Source organism: Lygodium microphyllum, chromosome 1 (assembly GCF_053477565.2).
Source record: "Lygodium microphyllum isolate KBCC chromosome 1, Lygodium_microphyllum_v1.1.10, whole genome shotgun sequence".
In the NCBI taxonomy this organism is placed as follows: domain Eukaryota; kingdom Viridiplantae; phylum Streptophyta; class Polypodiopsida; order Schizaeales; family Lygodiaceae; genus Lygodium; species Lygodium microphyllum.
Window position 1 is genome coordinate 165,338,073 of NC_141135.1, and position 22,743 is coordinate 165,360,815.

General features: G+C 44.2%; 1 protein-coding gene across 2 annotated transcripts in view; it reads left to right on the forward strand.

Moving 5' to 3' along the window:
• Positions 1-22,743, forward strand: part of SCPL20 (serine carboxypeptidase-like 20) — a 143,354-nt gene that overhangs the window by 92,136 nt on the left and 28,475 nt on the right. The gene's annotated exons all lie outside the window — the stretch shown is intronic.

Genomic DNA, 22,743 nt, shown 5'->3' on the forward strand with positions numbered 1-22,743 from the left:
TTCATAAGATTTGCTCCCTTGGCCTTTTGGTGGAGTTTGACAGTTCTACAGTGCGAGTCCTTGATCGTGGATCGAGGAAGGTTCTATCATCTGGATATGAGGAGAACGGCATTTATAAATTGAAGTCTTCCACCGCCCTCTCTACTCTTCTTCTTACCTCTCAGTCACGGTCAGAATTATGGCATGCTTGGTTTGGTCACCTGAACTATGATTATCTTCGGAGGGCGTCACGTGGATAGCTTGTTCGAGGGTTGCCGGATATAGTGGTGAGCCAGCAGCCATGTGTCTCCTGCATTCGGGGGAAGCAGCATAGGGATGCCATTCCCCACACAGCTTCACGACGGTCTACTTCACCGATGGAGCTTGTATCTACGGATCTATGTGGCCCTATGAGGAATGAGTCCTTGCGTGGGAGCTCGTACTTCATGCTGATCGTGGATGACTACAACAGGATGACATGGGCCTAATTTTTGGCATTAAAGTCAGAAGCTTTCTTACACTTCAAGGATTGGCTTCTCTTTGAGGAGAACCGATCGGGCTGGAAGTTGAAGACCTTGCGATCCGACAAGGGCGGTGAATTCGTTTCTAATGAGTTTGCTCGGTTTTGTGCAGATAAAGGAATTCACCAGGAGTTTGCCAATACCAACACTCCTCAAGAAAATGGCATTCTTGAACGGAAGAACCGCAGTGTGATCGAGATGGCGCGCACCATGATGGAGCACCGAAAGACCCCTCAGGTTCTGTGGGCCGAGGCTGTGTCTACTGCAGTCCACATCCTTAATCGATCCCCTACTTCGGCCGTGGAAGGGATGACCCCGTTTGAGGCTTATTTTGGGACGAAGCCAGATGTTTCTTACTTCCGGGTCTTTGGGTGTGATGCCTATGTTCACATTCCCAAGGCTCACCGTGATAAATTTGAAGCAGCTTCCCGAAGACAGGTATTTGTTGGCTACAGCTCCCAGTCCCAAGGCTACCGACGACTGTATGATCCCGTCAAGCGGGATGTGTACACTAGCCGCGATGTGCGGTTTGTGGAGGTTCCGGCTATCTCAACGGGTGAGAAGCATCCCGTTCTTGGAGATCCAGGGGAGAGTTGGGCTCCTTCTACAGTTCCACTGGAGCCCGTGCCTTTTGATTATGATTCTGTTTCTGACACAGAGTCTACTGTTCCACCGGTCACCCCTGAGGAGTTACCGCCGGTGGATATTCCAGAGTCTTCTGCTGATGAAGAGAGACGAGGGGAGGTTCGGCCTCCTCCTCGATGGGCCCGTGACACACTCCGTGATTCAGGGATCGAGGGGGTTCCTGAGGAGTGGGGACCGCAGGATGGTCCGTGGCGGTTATGGCGGCACCAGGCATATTCTACGGAGCTTATTTGCTCTAATTATTTTTTGATGACCCGTGTTATACAGGATCGAGAGCCCACCTCCGTGAAGGAGGCTTTACAGTCCGCACCATGGAAGAAAGCTATGGAAGCCGAGTTGGAGGCTATTGAGAGGAATGACACTTGGTCACTCGTGCCCTGCCCCCCGCATAAGAAGGTGATTGGCGTCAAGAAGGTAAAACAGTAACCTGTAGTAGACCGCCTTGTTGCTAAAGGTTTTGCACAGCGCCCAGGGATTGACTGTCATGACACTTTTGCCCCCACAGCTCGTATGGCGACCATTAGAGCTATTCTTGCTTTGGCTGGCCATAGGAGATGGCCTGTTTATCAGTTGGATGTGAAGTCGGCCTTCCTCAATGGTGATTTGAAGGAGGAGATCTATGTTGAGCAGCCTCCTGGTTTTGGATCTTCAGATGGGAAAGTCTACAGGTTGAAGAAGGCCTTGCATGGCCTCAAGCAGGCTCCGCGTGCATGGAACGAGAAGATTGATTCGTTCCTCCAGTCTCAGTTGGGATATCGGCGTTCCAAGGCCGATCCGCAGCTTTATGTTCACACTTCCGAGGATGGTTGTGTGCTTTTTGTCTTATATGTTGATGATTTGATTGTCACAAGTGATGATGCACAGCAGGTCCAAGAGACGAAGTCAGCTTTACATCGGACGTTCGAGATGACGGACTTGGGTCTACTCCATTTCTTTTTGGGCCATGAGATTTATCAGTCTCAGAGGGGGATCTTTATCTCTCAACAGAGATATGTACAGGAGCTCTTGGTGTCTTTTGAGATGGAGGATTGTCGGGCCCTTTCTACTCCTATGGATCCGAACTGGAAGGCCACTTCCCATTCAACTTCTCCTTTGGCGGATGCTTCCCGCTATCGTCAGTTGATTGGATCCTTGATTTGGCTTCTCAACACGGGTTGATCTATGTTTTGCTGTTGGGCTCTTGGCAGGGTTCATGAGTGAACCTAAGACGGTGCATTGGCAGGCTGCTCAGAGGATACTTCGGTATTTGAGGGGGACGTCTGATTTAGAGATTCATTACCCCGCAGGGACAGATGGTTCAAATCTTGTACTTGCAGGTTGGAGCGACTCGGATTGGGCCGGTGATGTGGACCACAGGCGGTCTACTACAGGTTACTGTTTTACCTTGGGTGCAGGTGTTATCTCATGGAGTAGCAAGAAGCAGCCCACGGTAGCCCTTTCGTCTACTGAGGCGGAGTATCGGGCCGCGTCTTCCACCACATGTGAGGGTGTGTGGCTTCGGAGATTATTGGAGGAGCTTGGGTGCCCCCAGACTCATCCTACTTTGCTGCAATGTGACAATGAGAGTTGCATTGCCTTGGCACGGAACCCTGTTTTTCATGCCCGGACGAAGCACATAGAGATCCAGTACCACTTCATCCGAGAGAAGCTTTTGGATGAGACCATCACTGTGGAGTACTGCAAGACGGAGGACAATCTTGCGGATTTGTTTACGAAGGCACTTCCCCAGGCTCTACTTCGGAGACATTCCAGATCCCTCAGGCTTCTGCCCTGCCCCGGCTCTGAGAGGGGGTGTTAGAGATTATAGCCAGGTTCAGTCAGTTAGGTGCTGCAGTGACCAGTCGGACAGTGTGCAGTCGGACTGCACAGTCGGATTGCCATGTGGCAGTCCGACCTGTGCAGGCAGTCGGCCGACAGGGTATTTTTGGCGCCCTGTTTTGTCCAGATATTGGCTATAAATAGCTGACATCTCCAGCAGTCTCCCACACTTCTCTGCTCGCAGATTATAGACCAGTGACATGCGCAGATTCTGTCTTTGTTCGCAGATTTCAGGCAGGAGACAGTGCAGACTGCAGCGGACTTTGAGGTGAACAGCAGGTTGCATCGTCGAGGTGGAGACACACAGTCCAGCGCACTGCGCCCGTGTATATATCTGCATATCTTTGTATTCAGCACACTTTATACAGCAGATCTTCATCTTCCACTGTCTCTTTCTCTCTCTTCTCTCTCTGCGTTCTCTCTCTGCGTTCTCTCTCTCTCAGTCCTACGCTTCCGCACCGCTGCACTCTAACACTTTCCTCTTGTCCATTTTCGTCCAATTTTGCAACCTTCAATTGAAGATCGCGCATGTCTTTGACCAATTCATCTAAGACGTCTTCCCTAACAGAGGGAACAATAGCAGGTACAGCCATAGGGTTAGCCATAGAAATAGGTGGCTTATTGGATACATCAACTGTCTTGCCCGTAACAGTGGGCAAGCTAGAGATATGCAATCTTTCTCTTCTTCTATGCTTCTTCACAAGTGCAGTAACAGCTTCCTTGACATGTCTCCACTCTGTTTTCAAACTTGTCTGTAAACGCCCCGAACAACGTAGTATGCTTAACAATTATGATATTCGCTTGTTTTCGAGATTTAATATAAAAGAGAATGAACACTTAAAGCTGAAAATGAAAATTGCTCACAAAATTACAGCCATGAAAATGTAAAAGTAATGGAGACAAAATTGAGGGTTGAAGATGGGCAACCCCCCCCCCCCGAAGGAATGTATTTCTGCTCAACCCAAGTCCCTTAGGGAAGAGCTCAGTTACAATCAACCTGAGAGTGAGAAGAAGTAATTCTCACTCTCACAAGATCATGCAAAGATGTACAAACACACAAGCATTATCTATTATGCAATGATAAGAACTGATTTCTTTACAATATGAGAGAAGAAAAAGGGAAATTCAGCCTTTCTCCATCGTTGATCAGCAGTACATGGATAGGGCTTACTTCTTGTAGCTAAAATGGAAGAAAGAGCTCGAGAAGGAGGTGCTGTAATGAATTTACAGGCTTGCTGTCTTGTAAAACAGCAGTGATAGAAGAGGGAATATGGAGGAATTTGATAATGGAGAAGTGGGGGATGATGATGGGGATGGATGGGGCCAGTTTCTGGCTATCTGTGGGTGCTGTACATGAGTTTACAACAAAGAAAAATGATGTTGAATGAAGAAAAACGAGCTCTTATTTATAGGAGAGGGAAGAGCTAGTACAAAAGGGGAAAGTGGAGTAGCACAAGACAAGTGTCCAGCCACATGTCATGAGATGTGACAAGTGGTGGGACACTTGGAAACTTGTGTGACAAGTGTCTTGATACTTGTCTCTTCTCTATGGCCTTCCTTTTTGGGTTGAATACTGTCAAGAATAGAAACAACCAAATTTAGTAAGCACAGTCAGAGTACAGAACTTACTATTTTTAGAGTGACATCCCTATTTTTTAGGACTAGCATTTTTAGGCTAATTCGAGGCTCCTAAATTTTAGGGACCTCCTAAAATTTAGGGATCTCCTAAAATTTAGGGACCCCCCCAATATGGGTGTCATATGAAAGCTTTTTCCGTGTACATCGCAAAAATGGTATCCGAATCTTCATGTGACTTTCATATGCAAAGAAATGTGCATTTCAAGCTTTCAGCCCACACATGCACATTATACAAGCATTTCATGATCATGCCATCTTGTTGATTGTAACTGTCTGTTCTGGTGGATCTAGCCCACACTTCAAGGCATCAATCCTTTCTGTGTGCGAGTCTAACCCTGATATGCGTGAGTTCTAGTCACAGGCGCCCAATCGGGTCATATAGGTGGAAGTGTAAACTATCTTTTCTCTACCCCACCGCGTGGGTCCACCATAACCTGTGACCACTCATCAGTGGCCAGTTCCAATGCACTTTTCTTTATATCTAATTAGTGCAAAGAAAATAAATTTAATAAATCATTATATAGAAAAATTAATGAAAAATGATACAAATTCTGTTTCTATAGAGTTGTGACAGCCCTCTGGCTTTTATTCAGCTGTCCTCAGCTGAAAAGCTTCTTGATATTGCTGTAGAATATTTGGGTAATCCTTCATGAATTTTTCATCTACCCATTGTGCATCTGTTGTGGGTAGATTCTTGAATTTTAGTAAGAATTTTCGTGTCACAAGGCCACTTCTCGTGGTTCGATCCTTGAGAAACAAAATCTTTTCAGGCTCCAAGAGTTGCTCTGTTTCTTCAACTTCTGGGGGATCTTCAGTAATGGGTTCCTTTGGTTCTGGTCCTATGTAAGGTTTTAGCAAACTTACATGAAAAGCATTGTGTATTTTCCAATGAGTAGGAAGCTCAAGTCGATAAGAAACTTCATTTATTTTCTCAATCACTTTGAAGGGTCCAAAGTATCTACTGGAGAGCTTTGGAAAAGATGAATTTTGACCAGAACCTTGTTTGAGCCTGCTTTTATCAAACTTTAGCAAGACATATTGACCTTTTTCAAAAGCTAAATGTCTTCTTCGTTTATCTGCTTGCTTCTTTTGTCGCTCTTGGGCAACTTTGATAGTGGCTCGAACTTGATCCATTGCGGTTTTTAAATCTGAAGCAAACTCATCAGCAGCAAAAATCTTATCTTTAGTGCGAATAATTGGAGGAGGAATCACTTTACCCTGTACTATTTCATTTGGAGCTTTCCCTGTGGATGAGTGCACTGTATTGTTGTAAGCAAACTCCAATAATGGAAGATATTTCTCCCATTGTGACTTATGTTCACTAACATAAGCTTTCAACATATCCAAAAGAGTGAGATTCATCACCTCTGTTTGGCCGTCAGTTTGAGGATGAAAAGCTGAGGAGAACTTTAAAGTGGTTCCCAAATTCTCAAATAAAGCACGCCAAAAGTTACTTGTGAATTTGGAGTCTCTATCTGAAATGATCTCAGAAGGCATACCATGTAATCTGAAGATATGTTGAATGAAAAGTCTTGCAGCTTGTGCGGATTTCAATGTTTTATGACATGGAATAAAATGTGATTGTTTGCTGAATCTATCAATTATGACTCAAATCATATCATGACCTTGAGGTGTTCTTGGAATACCTGAGATGAAATCCATTGTGATAGATTCCCATGGATCTTTGGGCACTGGAAGAGGTTGTAACAATCCTGGAATCTTCTGCCTATCATATTTGGATTTTTGGCATACCAGACAAGCCTCAATGAAGTTATGTGTATCTTTTCGTAATGTTGGCCAATAAAAGTAGCGCTCAATTGCACTTAGAGTGGCTGCCCTCCCTCTATGCCCTGCATAAGGGGGTTCATGACTTTCTTTAAGCACCTTTTGTCGAACAGGAAGAGTGACACAAAGGCGATTGTTCATGAGAAGGTAACCGTCCTTGATGGAATAATCTAGATGAGAACCTCCTTGCTGTAAATTTGACCAAATTGCTGCAAAATCAGCATCTTCATCATAAGTATTCTTCATCGTTTGAAAATCTTCATGATGAGCCACTGTAATAGTTGCAATGCGAGGCACTCTAGAAAGTGCATCAGCAACTACATTTTGTTTCCCTGGAGTGTACATAATTTGAAAATGAAACATAGACAAGAAATTTTCCCATCTTGCATGTTTCTCCTGCAAATGCTTTTGAGTCTTGAAATACTTCAAGCTTTGATGATCGGTTTTAATAAGGAATTCATTGCCTAAAAGATAATGTTTCCATATCTTTAAAGCATGAACCACTGCTAAGAGCTCCTTTTCATAAATGTCATACCTTTTCTCCACATCATTTAGACGGCGGCTTTCAAAGGCTACGGCATGGCCTTCTTGATTTAGCACTGTACCAATACAATCACCGCAAGCATCTGCTTCCACCACAAATGGTTTACCAGATCTGGAATGATAAGAACAGGTCCAGAAGTAAGAGCTGTTTTCAGCCTTGTGAAGGCTGCCTTCTCTTTTTCCTTCCATTGGAAAGAGATCTTCTTCTTTGTAAGGTCATGAAGTGGAGAAGCCATATGTGCAAAATGCCTGATGAAGCGGCGGTAATAAGAACATAAGCCAAGAAACGATCGCACCTCATGTACATCACGAAGATGAGGCCATTCTTGGATTATCCTGATCTTTTCAGGATCCATCTGAATCCCTTCAGAAGAGATGACATGCCCAAGGTAATTTATTTTATGCATGAAAAATTCACTCTTTTTACCATTTACCAAGAGTTGATTTTGTTGTAGTAATTGTAGAACAATTTCCAAGTGTTGATGATGCTCCTCTTCATTCTTGCTAAAGACAAGAATATCATCAAAGAAAGTACCGACATATTGTCGATGCTCTCTAAAGATGCGCTCCATCATTCGATTAAAGGTGGCTGGTGCATTGGTTAATCCAAAAGGAACCACCAAGAATTCATAAAGACTGTATGAAGTGCGGAAAGCAGTTTTGTGTACATCTTGTGGTATTACCCTAATTTGATGATAACCACTCTTTAGATCAATGCGGCTGAAAACCTTTGAGCCTCCTAGACGATCCAAAATGTCGTCAATTCTAGGAATAGGAAACCGATTCTTCACAGTGATTTTGTTGAGGGCTCGATAATCAATGCACATCCTGAATGTGCCATCTTTCTTTTGAACAAGAAGAACTGGTGAACAAAATGGTGAGCTACTTGGCCTAATTAGCCCACGGTTGAGTAGGTCTTCGACTTGCTTTCTGATTTCTTCTTGTTGAGGACGGCTCACACGGTATGGTGCTATATTAGGAGGAGAACTGCCCGGGATAATATCAATATGATGGTCTTCTGGCCTTTCTGGGGGAAGCTGATAAGGAAGATCTTCCGAAAAACAATCTTTATACTTTTCCAAGAGCTGAAGTTGCTCTTGGTTTTCAGCATTCATATTATCTTTTACATCAGTGACATAAAGCAGACAACATTGAACACAATCCTTAATTGCTCTAGAGACTTGCATATGGCTTACCATAGGTATGGTGTCTCCAGAAACTCCAGCTTGGATCTCGTACTTCTTGCCTTTGTTGGTGAGTTCTACCTTCTTTTTCTGAGAGAAGATGGTTGAATCTACTCTATGATTCCAGGGCATGCCAAGAATCACATCGCAACCATCAAGGTCTCCGATACAGAAGGTATCTTCGTCACTGTAGCCTTGAATTTGAAACTTGAGCTTGCCAATGTAGGGTATCACAGTCTTCACTGTGTCACCTTCATCAGCATTTAAAGCTTGGCGAACTTCTGCCGGAGTGTCCATCTCTTCATTCTTTAATCCAAGCTCTGTAGCTAATTGCAAGGAAATGATATTTTCATTCGCCCCAAGATCTATCAAGAATAGTGCTTGCTTACCTTGTAACTGTCCCCAAGCTTTTAATAATTTGCGCGTCTCTGGAGTGTGAGTTGTGTTTGCAACTATATCACTGATAGCATTGATTTTCACTGGCGACTTAGGCTTGTTGTCAGAAACCTTGCTTTGTCCCTTGTTTGGACATTGCTTCGCTATGTGGCCTGTTTGTCCACATTTAAAGCACTTTCCTTCTTTCATGAAGCGTTGCTTTTCTTCTTCGGAAAGTTGCTTTGCTTGTGGGTATAGATTGGAGCGAAATTGAGGAGCATTAGGAGGTGCATAGGGCTTCATATTCTTTTGATTTGATGGCTGCTTTTGCGACTGTTTTTGTCCTTCATTTGGGGCTGAATACTCCTCATCATCAGCTACTCTCTTCTTATCATTCTTTTGGAATGATTTGTTGCCATTGTGCTCCATTTCCCATGTCTCAGCATGGTCAATGAGTTCCCTGAGACTAGAACAATGATAATGATTAAGAGCAGTACGAAGTTTAAAATGCAAACCTCCTTGAAACTTCCTAAGCTTTTCCGAACTGCTAATCTTCTTGAAATGTTGGACCTTCAAAAGTAGCTCCCAAAATCTCTTGGTATAGTCACCAAGTGACTCATTTTTCCTTTGCCAAAGCCGATCCCATTCCATTTTTACATCTCTTTTGAAATGAACAGGAAGAAATTGGCTTTGTATCAGGCGAACAAAGGACCGCCATGATTTTGGGGCAGCATGATCATATTCCAACCCCGTCCACCAAGTATGGGCTAAGTCGGTTAAATGTAAAGCTGCAAACTTAATCTTTTCTTTTTCTTTATACTTGTCACGACCATACAAAATTTGAAATTGACGAATAAACTTCAGAAGAAGATCAGGATTTCGGGAAACATCATATATACTGAACTTGATCTTCTTTTCAAGTTGAGATAGTGACTTAGTCTTCTTCTTCTTCTTATGCCTTCGTCCATGCTCGGATCTTGAGGTTGAAGATGATGAAGTGCTTGATGGGGATGGAGATGGAGACGAGGGTGAAGAATGTCGACGCCTTTGACGATGATGAGGTCTTCCACGAGAAGGGTGTGACTCTTCATTACTAGAAGAGGATCCATCAGAATAGGCGCCAGATGACTTTGAAGAAGAGGATGAGCTTCGACGCGATCTCTTTCTTTGTCTTGAAGTAGAATGGGACTGCCTCTTAGAAGTAGTTGGACTTCTTGATCGGCTCCTTTCATTGGTATGGCTTTGTCTCCTTGAAGTAGAGGGGCTTCTTTCCTTGAATTCTTTGGGATTCTCAACTTTTTCTAGTTTGAGAAGTTGCTCACGAATTTGCTGATTCTCCTCTCTAAGACTTTGAATGGCTTGAAGGATAGCACTCGATTGATCCATTGAGACTAAAGAAAAAAAAAATATGCTCAAGCACTCAATGCAAGGGCTGAAAACAAGCAAACTTATAGTTGTAAGCACTACCAGTATTGGGGGTGAGGACCGAGCCAAAGCTCTGATACCACTGTAAACGCCCCGAACAACGTAGTATGCTTAACAATTATGATATTCGCTTGTTTTCGAGATTTAATATAAAAGAGAATGAACACTTAAAGCTGAAAATGAAAATTGCTCACAAAATTACAGCCATGAAAATGTAAAAGTAATGGAGACAAAATTGAGGGTTGAAGATGGGCAACCCCCCCCCCCCCCCCCCTCGAAGGAATGTATTTCTGCTCAACCCAAGTCCCTTAGGGAAGAGCTCAGTTACAATCAACCTGAGAGTGAGAAGAAGTAATTCTCACTCTCACAAGATCATGCAAAGATGTACAAACACACATGCATTATCTATTATGCAATGATAAGAACTGATTTCTTTACAATATGAGAGAAGAAAAAGGGAAATTCAGCCTTTCTCCATCGTTGATCAGCAGTACATGGATAGGGCTTACTTCTTGTAGCTAAAATGGAAGAAAGAGCTCGAGAAGGAGGTGCTGTAATGAATTTACAGGCTTGCTGTCTTGTAAAACAGCAGTGATAGAAGAGGGAATATGGAGGAATTTGATAATGGAGAAGTGGGGGATGATGATGGGGATGGATGGGGGCCAGTTTCTGGCTATCTGTGGGTGCTGTACATGAGTTTACAGCAAAGAAAAATGATGTTGAATGAAGAAAAACGAGCTCTTATTTATAGGAGAGGGAAGAGCTAGTACAAAAGGGGAAAGTGGAGTAGTACAAGACAAGTGTCCAGCCACATGTCATGAGATGTGACAAGTGGTGGGACACTTGGAAACTTGTGTGACAAGTGTCTTGACACTTGTCTCTTCTCTATGGCCTTCCTTTTTGGGTTGAATACTGTCAAGAATAGAAACAACCAAATTTAGTAAGCACAGTCAGAGTACAGAACTTACTATTTTTAGAATGACATCCCTATTTTTTAGGACTAGCATTTTTAGGCTAATTCGAGGCTCCTAAATTTTAGGGACCTCCTAAAATTTAGGGATCTCCTAAAATTTAGGGACCCCCTCAATATGGGTGTCATATGAAAGCTTTTTCCGTGTACATCGCAAAAATGGTATCCGAATCTTCATGTGACTTTCATATGCAAAGAAATGTGCATTTCAAGCTTTCAGCCCACACATGCACATTATACAAGCATTTCATGATCATGCCATCTTGTTGATTGTAACTGTCTGTTCTGGTGGATCTAGCCCACACTTCAAGGCATCAATCCTTTCTGTGTGCGAGTCTAACCCTGATATGCGTGAGTTCTAGTCACAGGTGCCCAATCGGGTCATATAGGTGGAAGTGTAAACTATCTTTTCTCTAACCCACCGCGTGGGTCCACCATAACCTGTGACCACTCATCAGTGGCCAGCTCCAATGCACTTTTCTTTATATCTAATTAGTGCAAAGAAAATAAATTTAATAAATCATTATATAGAAAAATTAATGAAAAAGGATACAAATTCTGTTTCTATAGAGTTGTGACATTGTCTCTGTAGTCTCATCCTCCAGTAAATAATCAAGCTTCTCTTGAAGCTCAGGATCAGCTGCTTGTAGAAACAAATCAATTTTCTGACTTGCAAGAGCTTGCTGTTCTGCAAGATCCAACTGTTCAAATTGACTTTCAAATTCTCTTAACAATTCCGTAGCCATAAGACCCTTATTCTCCCTCCTCTGTAGATCGAGTCAGGGATCCGACAGGATTGCGTGTCGAGGGCTGAAGATGGAGCATCGAGTATGAGGAGAACCGGGCAGTGGTGCCAGCCAACTGCCCTACCTGGCCCCTACCTGGCCTTCTCGAGAGCACCCCCACACTCCCACACAAAACTGGTCTAGCCTGTCGAGAAGAGCTCCGCCTAGCCGCCTGTACCCCCAAGAGAAGTCCAACGACCTCTTCCTCATGTGAAAAGTTGGGTCCCGCTAGGCATTGCGTGCTCCTATCGCAAGGAGGAAGACCTCCCATGCCTCCTGCTCCTCCCCTGCCATACCCTGGTAGTCTCTGCTTCTGCCTCTGTCCTGCTGGTTCTCTAGGGTTTCCACGGTTGTTGAAGTCTCTTCCAACAATCCAGGAGTCCATCTCTAGATTCCACTATCGTCCCGTGGTCACGCATATAGGCAGTAAGCCTCTAGCCAATAGAGATGCATACATCTCCACTCCTGCCATGGGCCCCGATAGAGTACTCCCAGTAGGTGTGTGAGCTGCATGGAAGTACCTTCCCTACCCACTGGGCTTGGGCGGGGGTGAGCTTGTGCTCGTGCAGAAGTAAGATGTCGATCCGTCCGGCAAGGGCAGGTTGCAACTCTTGCCGAACAATCAACTTTCTGGAACCACGTGTCCCACTGTAGTGGAGGCTATTCACATTCTAGGATGCTAGATGTAAACTCATGGGGAAGCCTGTGACTGACTGAACGAGCATCTTTTCGGTGTGGAAGCTACTGATGAAGAAAAAGAGCTATGGGGTATGTGAATGCGCTTTGCTATAGGTCTAGAAGGTGAACTCCTTTCCCCCATGGTGGCTCTTGGGCGGACCATGGGGGTAATAGATGCTCCAAGCGGTACCACTAGGACATCTATCAACCAGGCTGAAAGGCGTGGCTCTATACATTGGTAGAAGCAGGCAATGTGCGAGGGGCCACTCGATCACATCCATCGGTGTTCTCCATTGTGGAGAGGCTCGAAAAATAATGCTCAAATGTGGAACCTCAGCTCCAGTTTTCCTCCCATCCACTGGGAGATGTGGTCTGCAACTTGCCCCTTCGTTTCCTTCTCTATTTGTGTCATCGTCCGGCCTCTTGAGTGAGGTTTGAAGAAAGAAGGCATAGTTTGGTCCATCCGGTGGTGTTAGTAAATGGACTTTGCCGCTTCTTGACTTGCGGACCATGAAGATCCCCACCTCCAGAGGTAGTGGAAACTCTCCGCGCTCCGCAACTCTCAAGTAGGACCACGGACCACTACAGAAGAACTCTTGTGGAAACAACTGCGCCTGCCTAGGGAAGGTGTGGCGGGCAACTGGGTCAGATGAGCTAGTGGTTGTGTGGGGAAGGGGGGGCCTAGGCTGCTGGTGAGCTAGTGGCTGTGGCGGGCAGCTGGGTCAGATGAGCTAGTGGCTGTGTGGGAAGGGGGGGGACTAGGCTGCTGGTGAGGGGAAGATATAGATGTATGAGGCTCCTCATCCCTTGTGGGAAGGGGGGGGGTTGGGGTCACATGTACTGGGTGAGGATCAGGGGGATTGATCGGCGGGGGGGAAGGTGGGAAGGAGGCAAACCGCTGGAAGGTGGGATGATCAGAGATAGGAGACAAGTGTGGGGAGGGGGGGGGGTGGCCTTGGAAGGCGGGGGGGGGGGGAGGCGTGGGATGGGGTTGGGAGGGGATCCTTGAGGAGGGGGTGGGTGTGGGGGTGGGATCTCTTGTGGGGGCTGTGGGGGCTGTGGAGTCTCTCGTGGGAGTGGGTGGTGGAAATGGAGGTCTGTGATCCTGTTGGGTGGGATGAGTTGGGGGGTGCTCTGTTAGGGGGCCGTCGCATGCCCTCCTGCTCTCTGCTGCTGTGATTGAGTCTGAGGGACTGACTGACGCCCCTCGTGCCGTCTCTCTCTTTGTCGTCATTGGACCTGTGTAAAACCATCAACATCCACGTGTGGGCCTGTCGGCGAGGCTGCCTTGGCTTCAAAGCGTGTACAATCTATTGCCTGATGCCCAAAATCATGGCATTGCAGGCACTGTTCTGGTTGCCCAGTCACAATAACCTGGTTTGAGGGAACGAGGAGAGGTCATGTGGTAGGTTGGGGGGGGGGGGGGGGGGGGGGGGGGCACTGGCGAGGAGGGGGAGATGTTTTTTGGCGGTGGAGGAGGCGCTGGACACCACGGATGACGGCGTACAGACTAGAGCTGCGTGGGTGGAGGGCCTGCAGGTCGGTGGCCGTAGGTTGAAGGAGGCGGGTGACAGTGCAAGGGAGGTACCAGGGTAGAGGGGGAGGGGGGAATAAAGGCCCTTGTGCCTTTTAAATGTACTCAGGTGTGAACACACCCTTAGCACTTGTACTTTCATATATATATATCTATCAAAAAACCTAAAGTGGTACACTCGTCATCGTATCCAAAAATCGTGTTCACTCTTCCCACTACTCTGCTTTCTCTCACTCTCTCTTCTACTAGCAAGGATTGCTGGTCTTGATCCTCACGCTCCCCATCACTACAAACTGGTATCAGAGCGTAGCTTTCGCGAGCTTCTCAAGACCACGACACAAGCTACTTGAGCCACAAGGCTCGTTCAGCATAGGTGGTGTTGAAGACCAATAGTCGGGCGACAGGTCAGCAGTCAAGTGACCAACAAGTGTGTGGCAGTGGCCAACAGGCTGGGCGAGCAGGCAATGGCCTGATGCGCAGGGCGACAACTAGTCGAGCAGGGTGACAACCAATCGAGCAAGGAGCAGGCATGTAGCATCGTGCAGCGGGGTGCTGACCAGCGTGGCGCGACTGACAAACAACAAACGTCTACAACGGCAATAAGGCGCACGACGGACGGGACCAGTAGGGCGTGTGATGGACGGGACCGGCGGGGCGCATGGGCGCACGACTGACGGGTCAACGGACCCGTCATCCATTTTTTTTCCTTTAAATTTTCTGAAATTCCTCTCCCTCTAACCAGGGTTCGCGTGCAGAAGCACAAAAGATCATATTTAAGCAATCTTGGCTGGGAAATTTGGGGCTAGGGCTTCTCCAGACTAAGTACTGTTCATGCAAAATTGAGGCGTTTGTGTCAGAAATTGCAGATATTGTGCGCATTTGAATTGGGAATTTTGCCAAAATCATTGAAATTTTGCTCATCTAAGTGAAATTTCTCAACATTGGACCCATAAAATTTGGAGCTTTTATCGTATTGGTGAAATTCTGTTCAACTGAGTCAGATTGGCTAACATTGGTGCACATTTGGACCCGAAAATTTTGGGGCTTTTGTAAAATTTTGTGAAATTTTGCTAATTTTTCCCGATTTATGCTTTCGGAAACATGCATTAATGTAATTGGGACAGATTAGTCAGTGAAATTTGGGGGTTTTTGCTGAAATTGCTTTATTTTGGCAAATTTGGCTTATTCTATGCATGTCAGAGACAGTTCAGATGTATGGTTGATGCTTTGAGCACAAAAATTTTGGGGCTTTTAATCGTGAGTATCAAATTTTATGCCCGTGGGTACATGTACAACAGAAATTGCAGCTAAAATTTGGAAATTCTCAATGAATGTTATGTATTTGCCCTTGGAACAACTGTAATCAATTGTGGAATGCTGTAGCACATGGTTTGGTGCTTCTGAGAATTTACTTACAGATCTGAAATTTCTGCTTCTACGGGGTCATTTATTGCTGGTTGGTACTTGTTTGTACCTTGGTCACTTGTGTGACAGTTTGGGCCTGCATTTGCTGAATTTTTTTGTCACATTTGGGCTGAAAATCATGGCCGACAGCAGTGGCAACAGTAATCTCATGCACATAAAGAAAGCTTGAAGGAGCACATAACTTTGCAGTCTGGCAAAGACAGTGCTACACTATCTTGTTGCAAAAGAAGCAGGCAAAGCGGATTAAGACCAAAGGGGGAAAGCCCGCAGACATGGAACAGGAAGATTGGGATGAGTTAAATGAGCTTGCGCGCTCAACCATCGAGCTATTGATTTCTGATGCTTTGTTATTTGACATTGAAGGTTTGGATTCTGCATATGCTATTTGGACTCGACTAGAAGAATTGTATGTACAGAAGAGTGCTGCAAGCAAAGTGTATTGGCTGAAAAAGCTTATGGATTTGTGTATGAAAGAGGGTACAACAATGTCTACTCACTTGAGTGAGTTTAACTCCATTTTTAGCCAGCTGGTTGCCTTGAAGTTCTTGATTGATGAAGAATTTAAGGCTACGTTCTTGCTTTGCACTCTTCCAGAGAGTTGGGATACATTCAGGACTGCTATGAGCAATTCTAATTCGATTCTTTTGTATGCTGATGTAGAGAGTGCTCTACTCATGGAAGAAATGAATCGGCAGAATAATGCATCCTGTAAGTCTTCTAGTGCTTTGCATACTAGGGGTAGATCACAGCAGAAAAGCAAATCTGATAGCAAGGGACGCAGTAAATCACGTGGCAAAGATATTGAATGCCATCATTGTGACAAGAAGGATCACTTTAAACGTGACTGCTACAAATGGAAGAAAGAGAAAGGAAAGGGCAAGAAGACAGATGATAGCAAGGAAGAGAAGAAAGAGAGTCAACTTAAGAAAAGCAGTGTCAAAATTGAAGAGGTGAATATAGTCACTCATGACAGTGACAGTGGGAATGGCGTACTCTTTGTCTCTTCACACTTTGATGCACATGCTTTACTTGCAGATACAGATGATGACATACATACTTGGATTCTTGATTCAGGTGCTTCCTTTCATGTCACTTCTCATCGTGAGTGGTTCTCTGCCTATACAGGGGATCAACATGGTGTTGTCCATATTAGGGACAACTATGCATGTGACATTGCAGGTATTGGCAGTGTGCAGTTGCAGTTTCAGCATGGTTCTGTCTTCACACTTCAGCATGTACGACATGTACCTCAGCTCAAGAAGAGCTTGATTAGCATAGGGCAGCTAGATGATAATGGATTTCATACCACCTTTGGTGATGGGAAATGGAAGATCTGTAAGGGATCTAGAGTGATTGCCAGAGGTTGTAAAAGTGATACCTTATATTCTCTCCATGTATCTAGTATGAGTGATCATGTTGTTGCCGTGACTGAGCAGCCAAGTGTTTCTTTGTAGCATGGCCGGTTGGGACACATGAGTCAAACTGAAATGAAAGTGCTCTCTCATTTGGGTTTCTTGCCTTGTCTTCGTTATGTTGATTTTGAGCATTGTGATCATTGTTTTTATGGTAAACATGCACAAATATCTCATAAAAAGTCTCTTTTGTTGAAATCTTCTTCTTTAGAGTTAGTACATTCCGATGTATGTTAGATGCCAGGATTATCTTTAGGGGAAAAGAAATATTTTGTCACCTTTGTCGATGATGTTATACGAAAGGTATGGGTTTACCCTATTCGTAGCAAGGAGGAAGTGCTTGACAAGTTTAAAATTTATTGGCATTGGTTGAAAATCAGACTGATAAGACACTCAAGTGTCTTCGCTTTGACAATGGTGGGGAATATGTGTCTAAGGCCTTTCAGGCATTTTGTGACAGCAAAGGGATTAAGAGGGAGTTCACTGCCCCTCATAATCCATCCTAAAATGGAGTTGCAGAGCGTATGAATCAGACCATACAAGATAAGGTCCGTACAATGCTGTCTCATGCTGCATTACCCTATGGTTTTTGGGCAGAGGCTGTTTTGACAGTTGTACACTTGATTAATCGGTCACCAAATAGGTCTTTGGGGGGGAGGATTCCCCAAGAAGCGTGGTCGGACAAGCCACCTTCATATGCTCACCTGAAAGTGTTTGGTTGCGAGGCTTTTGTGCACATTCGTAAAGAAAAATGCAGTAAACTTGAGCCAAAGTCCTGTAAATGCATTTTCCTAGGATATGGTGACGAGGGTGAAATGGGGTATAGATTATGGGATCCCAAGAAAAGGAAAGTAGTATGCAACAATGATGTTATCTTTCGAGAAGATCACATGCATAAATAGTCCGAAAAGACTAAGAGATCCGTAGGGTTATATTCCGGGAAGAAATACCTTTTGGACAGCAAAATGTGTCCGCTGTACAGCAGCAAATACCTACTGTAAATGAACCTGCAAATGCAGAAAATAATACTGAAAATGATCAGCCAACTATTGCCCATGATAATGAGCCACTACATGTGTAGGAACAGTGAGGACAACAAGCTGTTAATGCTGATTTGCAGGCTGAATTGCCAGGACAGCAAGCTGAAAATTCTCAACAGCCAGCAAACAATGATCATTGGGTTAGGAGATCATCTAGGGCTACTAAACAACATGATAGATTCATTCCTGGTGCAAACAATGTGGCTGATTATATCATGTTGACAGACTGTGGTCAACTGTCTTGCTTCAAGGAAGCAATGAACAGACAGGACAACAAGAAATGGTATAAAGCCATGTTATCAGAAATGGAATCTCTTGAGAAAAATGACACTTGGGATTTGGTGCAATTGCCTAAAGGGCAGAAAACACTTCCATGCAAATGGGTTTACAAGATGAAGATCACTTCTGGTTCCTCACCAAAGTACAAAGCAAGATTGGTTGCGAAGGGATACGAGCAGGAACACGGAATTGACTTTGATGAGATATTCTCTCAGTCAAGATGACTACATTGAGAACCATTTTGGGATTGGTTGCAGCTGAAGATATGGAGCTCATACAGATGGATGTAAAGACTGCATTTATACATGGTGATCTGCATGAAGACATGTATATGCAGTAGCCTGAAGGGTTTGTGGAAAAAGGGAAAGAGAAGATGATATGTAAACTCAAGAGTTTGTATGGGCTGAAATAAGCACCAAGAGAATGGTATCATAAGTTTGATACATTTATGCAGTCTCAAGGTTTCCATAGAAGTCAAGTGGATCACTGCTTGTATACCAAGAAGGTAGCAGATGGTAGCCTGATTATCTTGGTTCTGTATGTTGATGACATGCTGATTGCTAGCAGGGATACTCATGCCTTCGACTAACTGAAGCAAAGTCTTTATGGCAACTTTGACATGAAGGATCTTGGTGATGCAAATCACATTCTTGGTATGCGAATACTCAGAGATAGGTCAAAAGGATTACTCTATCTATCTCAGCAATAGTATATCTCCAAGGTTTTGCAGCGTTTCAATATGAAGGGGGGGAAACAATTGGGGTTTCATTGCCTCCATTTGTGAATTTTAGTGCGGAGGACAACCCTACATCTGATGATGAGACGGCTGAAATGGCCAATATACCATATGCTTCAGCTGTTGGCAGTTTGATGTATGCTATGGTTTCTACACGACCTGACATTGCCTTTGCAGTAGGAGTGGTTAGCAGATACATGGCAAATCCTGGTAGAAAGCATTGGGAAGCAGTGAAAGGTATTATGAGATACCTTAAAGGCACAAAGGAGTTGTGCATTTGCTTTGGAAAGCAGAAGGCATCTGTTGTTGGCTTTATAGATGCAGACTATGCTGGTCATGCGGATTGCAAAAAGTCCACTTCTGGGTATGTGTTTACCTTCACAGGAGGAGCAATCTCTTGGATCTCCAGGCTATTAAAGTGTATTGCATTGTCTACTACAGAAGCATAGTATGTGGCTGCCACTAAGGCATGCAAGGAGGCTTTATGGCTTTCACGTCTGGTGGGAGAGCTTAGCATTACAGAGTTACCTATTCTCCATTGTGATAGTCAGAGTGCTATCATGCTAGCACGGAATCCCGTCTTTCATGCAAAGACGAAGCACATATAGGTGAAGTACCACTTCATTAGAGATGTACTTGACGCAAGAGCATTGAGCTTGTCAAAGTGCATATAGATGATAGTCCTGCAGACCTTCTTACGAAGGGTCTTTCAGTAGAGCGGTTTGCTCATTGCCGGACAGATGATGGGAGTTGGATAGATATATATATTTCAGCTTTGTGCATACCTAGACTTAGCTTATTCTTTTATCCTCTTAAGGCACATTGCCTTTAGATGGGAGGTCATTGAAAATAAAGGCCCTCATACCTTTTAAATGTGCTTGGGTGTGAATACACCCTTAGCACTTTTACTTTTATATATATATCTATCTAAAAACCTAAAGTGGTACACTCATCATTGTACCCAAAAATCGTGTTCACTCTCCCCACTACTCTGCTCTCTCTCTCACTCTCACTCTCTTTGTTGCTAGCAAGGACTGCTGGTCTTGATCCTTGCGCTCCCCGTCACTACAGGGGCAGCACGATGGAAAGGGTGTCTAGCGGGAGGGGAGGCGCAACGCGCCGCAGGGGGAAACAACTGGGAGGAGCGGGGGGCACGATGACAGCTCAGTGGTGTGACGGGCAAGAACCATTGTACATCCTAGGATTGCTACACTTGTCTCATTAGATTTGACCAAGCAGTATAGTTAGACCCATTGAAATGAGTCTTGTTAGTGAATGCATGCTTGGCTGATGAGGAAGACGAACTATGGGTAAGGAGGATACAAAGGTGTATAGGATAGATAGACATAAATGGGCTTAGAGTGACCAAAAGGTGGATCGAGAAGGCATTGGAAATCTTAACCGTGTCCAACTACTAGTTGGGGCACTGGAACATAACTAGAAAATCCACTAGGTATAGCCACATGGGCAGAGTATGGCACCAATTGGTTCACACTATTTAGAATAGATTGAAGATTTCCTTCTTCTTCTTCTCGATTATCACCAAATTCTTGAAACAAAGTAGAAACAACAGGTGTTGATACATAAGTAAAACTGGGTATACTTGACATAGGAGTAGATGGAGGAGAAGAGATAGTAGGCTTATACTCTGTGCTGGTTTCTTCAATAGGATGGCTAGTTCCAAGTGGAGGTTCCATTCTTTTTCCAAAATCAATAGATTTGTCATTGTATCTAAAGGAGAATGATCAACATTACCTTCAAAAATAACATTACCCTCTAGTTGTTGTTGGGCTCTATACATGAGGATCAAATCGAACTCAGCCCGTGAAATCTCGTATGGTTTATAGAATCCATGGTAGTGTGATGTCTCTCCACTTGTGTCGGAACCTCAGAGTGCAAGTTGTGAAGCCCACTCCTGCTCAGTTCTCGGCATAGATTGCTTTGGAGACTGAAGTGGTGATGAGGTGTTCGAAGTCATCTTCCCTCTAATAGTTTCTACTTTTTATGATGGGCATTCCAATGAAAATCCTAGGTTTCTTCAGTGAGTACCTAGCTTTGATACCATGTAAAGAATTACTTGTCTATAGATAACAAACACAATCTACCAGCTGAGTCCTATAAACAGGACTCAAGGCCCACTTGTGCACATTCATTGTGTGATCACTATGCCTGGAATCTAGGCCCAAACGGCCATCATGCTCATACATTGGGATTGTGTGAGTTGGTGGTAGGGGACGCTAGCCCTTGTGATGTGAGTATGGCCTGCTCTATTGCTAGACTTAGGCTCAGAGGCAGCATGTTTGGCTCTGTGGGTGTGTCTGAAGTTCATTGCCTTATGGTTTCTATATCATGGGTATGGCTTGGGATGTATCTTGCTTGTACGCTGGATCCTACTACCTAGGGGGATGTTTAAAACCTTCTCATGGAAAAGTTGGGATGGTACTTTTGTAGCTATTGAGTGTCTCAAAACATGTAACTGCAATGCTCAAGTGTGTTTGATTATTGTATGTTAACTCAGCCAAATGCAGCCACAATCTATCCCGAACTCGCTGATCGTCATTGACAATATTGGTGCAAGTAGGTCTGCACCCACTTGTTTTTTCATTCTTTTGGGCAATTTTCTTTGAGGAAAATACTATCAACTAATAGTTTATGCATATTATGGTCTTTTAATAGCTCTCATATACCTTCACATTTTGCTTTAATAACATAAAAATGGCTTGCAGGCTCAGCATAACCAACTGTATTGCCTTTGCATAGCAACATGTCCTCATCCTGGTTCACAACATCTCCAAGCATGCAATCCGGAGAATCCTATCATGAGCTCCATCAAGCCTTCCTTCCCTTCCAAGATTATTGAGTGTTATTCATGCCCCCAAGCCTTCCAATGTGGCTACAGATCTTCCTGAAGCAGCCTGAGTTATCACGGTTGCTGCAGGTTATGCCGAGTGAAAATTCCCCCGTTGACTCTTTAAGGATTTTTACTTTCTCCCTACTTGAGGAACAATGTAGAGATACAAAGGTAGGATGAGATGCTTTCTTGCAGACCTGGGATTCCAGCAACTTTTTTCACACAGCCCCTCAAATGGTTTGGCATTAAAGCACACTAGATTGGTTGTTCACAAAACCATTGTATTTGTGATGTACTTGGCCACTCTCCAGAGGGTTAGTTGGACTTGGATTTTATCTCAGAGGGATCTTGTCCAAGGTGTTATCAATAGAATTTCTTTTCTTTGCCAATTGTGACTCCACTTTCTAGGTGTGTAGCTTGCCTATTGTGACTGCACTTTCTAGTGTATAAATTAAGCTTTTTCTTTCGCATGATATATTTGTCAATCCTTGTGAGGAGTTCATACACAACTATGGCTTCTCTTTGGGGCTGAATTTTCTTAGGTTGTGTTATCTTTTCTTGCCTATATAAAGGGTTTGCCATAATCTGTAGTTACAGCTTGCATTCAGCAAACAAATAGATGCCAAAAGTGTAGTTGAGGCATATGTGACAAGCTGGAAGATCAGCTGGAAAAACATGCAGCAAATGCCATCAAACAAGCTACATGTGGTAGTATCATTACGATGAGGACTATAGTCCTTTTAGCTATGTGAGTGGACATCCTCCAAGGTTCCAGATGACTGATATCCAATTTGCCAAAAAACTATTTCGGCTGTGTTATCATTTCAATGATGGGCACTTACTGAACTCGCTGTAAAGGAAATTTATTGTAAACTGGGTATTAGGGCATAAATTGAGCCATCTTTCACTAGACTATTAGAAGTGCATTATTCATGAGCAATCAGTCTTGTGGATTATTTAATGTAATATCCAGTGGCAACCATTGTTTGATAAAAAACCATGCATGGGCACACAGTGGGGCATTGCTTTCTTTTGTTTGGTGGGGGGTTTTTACTTTTCTTTTCTTTTTTCTTTTTTCTATTTCTTTTTTTTTTGGGGGGGGGGGGGGGGCGGAGGGGGG